This window comes from Haliotis asinina, chromosome 14, assembly GCF_037392515.1.
Source record: "Haliotis asinina isolate JCU_RB_2024 chromosome 14, JCU_Hal_asi_v2, whole genome shotgun sequence".
Classification (NCBI taxonomy): domain Eukaryota; kingdom Metazoa; phylum Mollusca; class Gastropoda; order Lepetellida; family Haliotidae; genus Haliotis; species Haliotis asinina.
Genome location: NC_090293.1, coordinates 30,814,652 through 30,821,986, shown reverse-complemented (window position 1 = coordinate 30,821,986; position 7,335 = coordinate 30,814,652). Strand labels below are relative to the sequence as shown.

Below are 7,335 nucleotides of genomic sequence, written 5' to 3'. Positions count from 1 at the left end.
AAAATGGTGTACAGAGTTATCTTTCCTTAGCACGTTGTGAAATATATGCCCTGATTCTGGATGAAATATACCATCACGTTCGTCAGTGGCACTGTTTGAGGTACATTTTGATGTAGGTACTTAAAAAGGTTATTTATAACCCACTGAATTGTCTGTATCACATACAGTGTGTCAGTATTGCTACAAGCCTAGGATTTATCGACGGGCTTAGCTCCTGCATAAATTATGCATAATTAGCCAGCCCGAGAGAAGCAGTGCATGGCGGTCCTGTGAGGATTTTTGGGTAAGTTTTCCCAGTGTTCATTGTAACTTTTGTCGGCGAAAAGTATTTCGGGAAGGGTCGCGAGAAGATATGGGGTTGGGAAGATGTGGTTCTGATCAAAACTGGTATTATTGGGTGGTTTTGAGTCCAAATTTTCGAGTACAATCTCTGTTTGCGAATTCTCTGACCTCAAACCATCATGGAGGACGAAATTGGCCGTGTTTATGGAGAAGCGACAAGGCAACCGGACGGAAATACTGCCGTCTCAATAATAAAACCAGTATCTAAGGTTCAGACACATTTACACGAATATAACAGCGTTTGTAAATAGAAATTTAAGTTACCTTGTATCGGAGACCTTTAAAGACTGAGTTTTGTGTGTTTTTATTCTTATCGATTAATATTCAGAAATTTGCTACAATTCAAATTCATTGTGTTTTCCTCGTATAAAGGAAATAATTTTGGTCGTTAGGCAACTTGACCGAGAACCCGACTAATGATGTATTTTTGTAGAAATGTTACGCAAATTAAGAGCTTCAAATGGCCACCGTGATTTATCGGCAGGTTTGTTAGACATTCTATAGTGATACACCAGTCTCTTAAGTCTGGAAAAAAAATAGGTCGGCTGTTATAATCCTGAAAGAATCAAAGAGAAGTGTTTTTTGTGTGTCTTTCATTTATATGTAAAAAAAAAATGATAAAAAAATAATCTTTATTAAGCAGAATGTATTTTTTAAATAGAATGCCTAGTTCAAGTCACATCTGTTTAACCTCTGGAATTTATTGCTCTACTCAGGCTGCTGAATAAGCTGAACAACTTCAATCTCAGCAATAAAAGGCAAAAGTAATTTCTCCTACATCATTCTGTGCTTAAGGCTTTTACTTTTATTTCCAGGTCTTGTAGTTCAACCCTAGATAACAACTGTCATGCAGGAATTTAATATGTGTTATGAAAACTACCCAACTTGATAAAGTGGTGATGGGTAGCCTAGTGTTAAAGGGTGATTATTCAACTTACTGAAAACCCCTGGGTTTGATTTCCCACACGGTACAATGTGTGAGGCCCATATCTTGTGTACCCTGCCATGATTTTGCTGGAATATTGTTAAGAGCACCTGGAAAACCTTACTTATTCACTCAATCACATTTGATATACTTGTCGAGCATTCTGGTTAAGGAAACAGTTTGAAATGTAGTTTAAAAGATACTGGACAAATTTTGAGAACATTATGCATTGATAGAACTTGCGTGTTGGACACTAATGGTCCAGGGCCCCATTCACAAAGCTGTCTTAAACTTTAGATCTCATAACTTTTCTCATAGCATTATGTTACAGTTTAGGAAGTACAAATGCTACAGGGAAAAGTTACAAGATCTTGGGCTTACGAGAGTGTGTGAAACGGAGCCTTGGGGTCTGTTGCACAAAGTGATCTTATCACTAGTGTTATGAATTTGTTAATATTTCATAATTGATGACTGGTCCATTAAAACCATTCAATAATTAGGCATATATCAAATTTCTTGTCCGACTTATTTCTGCAAATTTATGTCAAACGTGCAACTTGCTTTTTTAAACAATGATTAGTACGTTACAAACCAAACTTCCATCCTTGAAGACAAATTCAGTCTTGACTTGGAACAAGCTTGTTGATGCGTATGCAATGTCAACAACAGACTAAACAACCTAGTGAAATATATTGTTAATGCAAACAACTGTTCCAAAATTGTTGGCACAATGTGCTTAGCATAAAATATGATCAACTGCTAGGTTATTAAGTCACTGCGATCAATTTTCAATGATTTCAGTTATTTGGAAGACCATTACTTACCAATAAGATCTGTACTCTGATGGCTTAACATAGATTTGTGACAGTCATATGGTGTTTGTTTATATTGTCATAGGTGGATCCAGATGAAGGGTGCAGGGGTGTGCATCCCCTCCTTTTATTTTGCAAGTTTATTAAATATCCTTTGAAAACAAGTGAAAATGAAGTGTGCACCCACCCACCCCCCACCCCAACTCCCATCAATTTTCTCAGCAAGCTGTCTCTGCCTCGATTGGGCAGGGGTGATGGGTAGCTCAGTGGTTAAAGCGTTCACTAATCTTGTCAAAGATCCATGTTCCATTCCCCACATGGGATTGTGTGAAGCCCTTTTCTGGTGTCCCTTGCTGTGATATTGCTGGAATGTTTGAAATATTGCTAAGGTCGGTGTGAAACTCATCCCTTTCACTAAGTTATATTGTGCAGCAGAATCCTGATAAGCTAATATTAAAATAATGCTATGAGTGTGTATGGAACACAAGGATGTTTTCATCAAGGTTTGTGCACACTGACGGGCCAGTTTTCCTTAAAGGTCCAGTGCAGTGAGTGACCTGCTGTCCAATCTGGTGTGGATTGGATTTTGATACTGTGAGATTCAAATCTGAACAGGATATTCACTGTGCATTAAATGACAATGAGGAAAATATATTCAGCTTTATGTCTTGGACCAGCTTCCTTGTAGATAGTGTTCATCTGATAATTCTGTTCAGATAAATTTCAGCTTGGATTAACTTCTTTTTAGCTTTAGGAAATAGGTGACCGTGCTTGTCGTAAGAGGTGACTAACGGGATCGGGTGGTCAGGCTTGTCGACTTGGTTGACACGTCATCGGTTCCCAGTTGCGCAGATCCATGCTGATGTTGTTGATCACTGGATTGTCTGGTCCAGACTCAATTATTTATAGACAGCCGTCATGTAGCTGGAATATTGCTGCGTGCAGTGTAAAACTAAACTCACTCACTTTTTAGCTTTTGTTTGCCGTTTACATAGTAGAGTCAGCAACTTAAAACATGAAGCTAAAATCATTTATGTAAAAAAAAGCCCATAACAATGGATGGACTTTAACATTAGAACAGTTACCTCCCTTGAAAGTATAATTTTTGTGCATAGATATTTTGCATGGTCTTTCATGAATCATTAGTCCTAAGAGTATTTTATATACAACATGGCTTCATCATTTTGCATGCAGGACCATGGAATATTGACAGTGTTTGTAATGAAGACCCAAAACACTTTCAAGAAAATCCTTACAGACCCATGCACTCACAGAAAATTGCCATTGACATTCTAGTCTGACAAGTGAGGACTCACTCACTTAAGCAACTAGTCCTATGCAGAGTGCAGTTAAATTGTTTTCATTAAAATAAAATTTGCTTTTTGTGAATAAATTTCTACTACAAGTTTATTGAAAATGAAGCAGATACCGAGTCTGTACATTAGCTCAAGCAAGCTAATGCCCAAGTTCAGTTACCCAGACTTCAAGATGAACAGCCTTTTTATAAAGTAGCAGGCTAATTATGTTACACTGTACAAGCAATAACGGAACAAAAATTTACTCATTTAATGACACTTGGTACAATGTAAATGCATGTAGACGTCAGCTTGTTTTTACTGTTTGAATGCAGATACGATATGTGCATGAACTCTACTCCACTGAACAATGCTAGACCCGTGAAGGTCACGGGGTAGAATAGGCCTTCAGCAACCCATGCTTGCTATTAAAGGCGACTCAGCTTGTAAGAGGCGACTAACGGGATCGGGTGGTCAGGCTCGCTGACTTGTTTGCGTGTCATCGGTTCCGAACTGCGCAGATCGATGCTCATGTTGTTGATGTCTGGATTGTCTGGTCCAGACTCGATTATATACAGACCGCCGCCATATAGCTGGAATATTGCTGAGTGAAGTGTAAAATTGAACTCACTCACTCACTCACTCACTGAACAATGCTAAAAATTGATGTCTCATTTTTTCTGACTTGAATGCATCACTAATGTGGCAAAGGAGACTTGCCAAATCGTTTTACTGTTTAACTGGTCTCCTTATTTAACTTGCATGATGTTAATAAGTTTTCTAGCAGATATCAGTCATGTAATTAGCATGTCTGGTGCACATTCTATTTTTTAATGCCTTTCCTTTGTCATGAACCTGTGAAGATCCAGGTTTTAATTTATCTTCAGTAATGTATGCTTGTCATAAGAGGCGATTAACAGGAGCTTGTGGTCAAGCTTGATGACATGTTTGACATGTGAAATCCCAATTGCATATGATGATGCTCATGATGTTGATCACTTGATTGTCTGATCTAGATTCGATTATTTACAGATTGCCGCTGTATAGCTGCAATATTGTGCGACATTAGACAACAAATCAACCAACCATCCTTCATCATGATGTTTCTGTTGTAGGGCTCAAAAAGTGATGACATGATACACATTAGTTGTCTCAGTTCCAGCACTGCATTATTTTCCAACTGCCTAGCCTTTTCTCCAGTGCTAAATCCCTAAAAGAAGCAAGTCTAGATTCATCTCACTGGGGTTCCTTTTCTGAGTTTTCAACATAAGTGGGATTATTTATTACTCAAAATTATATACATATTCTGGTACACAACATTAGTATAAGTGCAAATTTGCCCAAGTTCAGATGCGTGTTCAGACACAGACACCAGATGAAACATCACACACTGCTGACTGTTTCCAAACAACTCACTTTCCACAAATACTGTTTACAGGACAACTAATTACATTGTCACATACACTTGACAGTCATAACAAAAATCCATTCTGTGAGCAGTCACTGGTAATTGTTTACAAAACAATAGTTTCTGACCTTGTTGATGACTGTAGGACGATGAATGATGAGAGGACTTCACAACAGACTAAAAATTAAAAATGCATCACTGGTGTTACACTGAGTGATGTAAACGAAATGGAGGGGAGAACGTTGTTTTGCGAGTCAGTAATATTCTACCCGTATGGCAAACCACGTAAAATTATGTCTGGACCAGACAAAACATTTGTTGACAGCATGAAATAAATTAACAAACAACCCGTCACATGGGGCTGGCTATCAATCTAGGTCATGAAGATATATGTTCATTAACAGAATGAGTAGTATAGGGAATAGTGATTCTAAAACACTTTCATAAAACCCCTCTACAAAGCCTTATTTACTAAATAAGGCTTTGGTTGGGCCATTAGCTCTTGCTACTATTACCCCTACTATAAAAAAGTTGGCGGTAATTACTGTGCCTTGGTAGGAGGTAATACTGTGCCGTACGGTACGATCAATAATTCTTCTCTTACAAATCCCCTACCCGGCCCATCCCTCAAGTAGTATAAGTTAGGTTCGTCGGCTTTCATATCCACTTTATCTATGTTGTAAGTTTTGACTCACCATATAGGATCGGTGGCTCGCTTAAGGCTATCGCCCCTATGTTATGTTTATATCGATGAAACAGTTTAACGTGAACCGCCTATGATCTCTTTGGTGTTCGTAATAAAGGCTTGTTGGGCTTTTTGTATTCCCTGTGCTATATACTTTTTTTTCTCGTCCTCGCTGATAGCAGACTTACGAGACTTGGACCGAATATCTTGTTTCATTCCGTTATATTTTGTGAGTTCAGATAGGATTGAACGAAACTCCTCTTCTGAGATCTTACTGTCAGAGAGTGCCGTGGAAATTCGCTCACTCACTGTGTTCAGCTTTGCTTCGGCCAGAACCCTGATCTCGTCGTGTTTCAATGCCTTACGATTAAGTCTGCGTGATACTAACTTAAGAGCCAACCCTACCAACCCTGTCACCCCAGCCGTTATTTCAATACCTAGCACTATAGGTGCAGCCACGATGGTGGTTAACAACCCAACGCCTGCCGCCCCTAGTCCCATGCTGGTTGCCATAAGGGTAGTGTCAGCCCCGTTCACGATATTGAAAGCTCTATTATACTTTTTACATAGTGCTTTCCGCGTGTCACGGTCTTGTTCTAGTTGACGTTTCACATCACATAACTGCCTCAAGCGGAACCCATCTACGGTTTCCAGCGTCTTCGCTACTTCCTCTACGACTGGGTACAGACCCATCCTATAATATATATTTTGAAAGATATTTTAATTGGGGTTCAGTTAAAAGTCTATCAATGTATTTGAAGTCTACAAGTTGTATACTAGTACTCAGGGTAATAGGTGAGAGGCTAATAGACTTTTCTGTTGTAATAAAAACCCCACTGAGGTTTCTTAAGCGGTTTATAGGACCCGTGGTATCCTGTTGTATAACAATACGACAATATTCGCCTTTGTGTCTGCTAAACCAGTGTATTAACACCCCGGGTAAAATTTGGTGTACTATTGGGGGGTCTCCATTGCTTGAATACTCAAAGAAGACTTCTATGATGAGTGTGAAAGGGGGGAATATTATTTCAGGATTACTAAATGTTAATTTATTTTCAAAGAAAGACGTTAACCCATTTTTGTAAGTTCTTCTTAATCCTATCTCCGGAATGAAATCCCCGGGCCAGATACCGTTATTCCTAATCTTAGAGATGTACCCCGTATCTGCGTCTATTGTGATATAAGGTGAGGTGAATGTAAAGTTGATCAGCCATTTGGGCTCTTTAAAATCTGATAACGACACCCGTCTGTACACGTTGTCTTTGAAGTGCAGGATGTATAATTCATCTTCCTCACCAGGCTGATCGAATCCCTCCGTATCTCCCAGGTCGTTAAGTGTAGTGTTGGGATGATGACTGGTCATTATTATACTATTACGATATAATTTCCAACTGGTTTTCTGATAATAATTCAGGGGTTAACTTCATACCCATGAAGTGTATGTTGTCAGGCAGAAAGATATTGATTAGTGATATCTTGTTTTCCACGATCACGTTGACCCCCTGCAGACTGGTCTTGGAGTCGACACCCACCCGCACGTAAACGTTGCAAACTTGAAACTGGTGTCGTTTCACCCACCCGAGTTTGATCCCCTTCACGATCTCGACATCATTCCCCGATGGTTCCCCTAGGTAGACTTTGATGAACAATGTTGAGTTTGCCGGTAGATCCTCTAGTATCTTGACCACGCCTTCGAATTCAGACACCAACTGCAATTTCACGTTTTGCATGGCCGGTTTACTCGATAGCATGTGGGCTGCTATAGTGTTGACTGGGCTGACGACTATACTACGTCTCTGAGTTGGGACGTAAGCCACGAGCAGGGTTCCATTGTTCACGACTTTGTTTAGGTGGTTGTCTTTGTTATC

General features: G+C 39.4%; 1 protein-coding gene across 2 annotated transcripts in view; it reads left to right on the top strand.

Moving 5' to 3' along the window:
• The first annotated feature begins 221 nt into the window (after positions 1-221).
• Positions 222-7,335, top strand: part of LOC137261470 (zinc finger protein 143-like) — a 43,476-nt gene continuing 36,362 nt past the window's right edge. Inside the window, exon 1 of one of the 2 annotated variants that reach the window (XM_067799221.1) lies at positions 222-283. The gene's annotated coding sequence lies outside the window, so the exon portion shown is untranslated. The remainder of the gene's footprint in view (positions 284-7,335) is intronic. The other variant, XM_067799222.1, reaches the window with a different exon arrangement.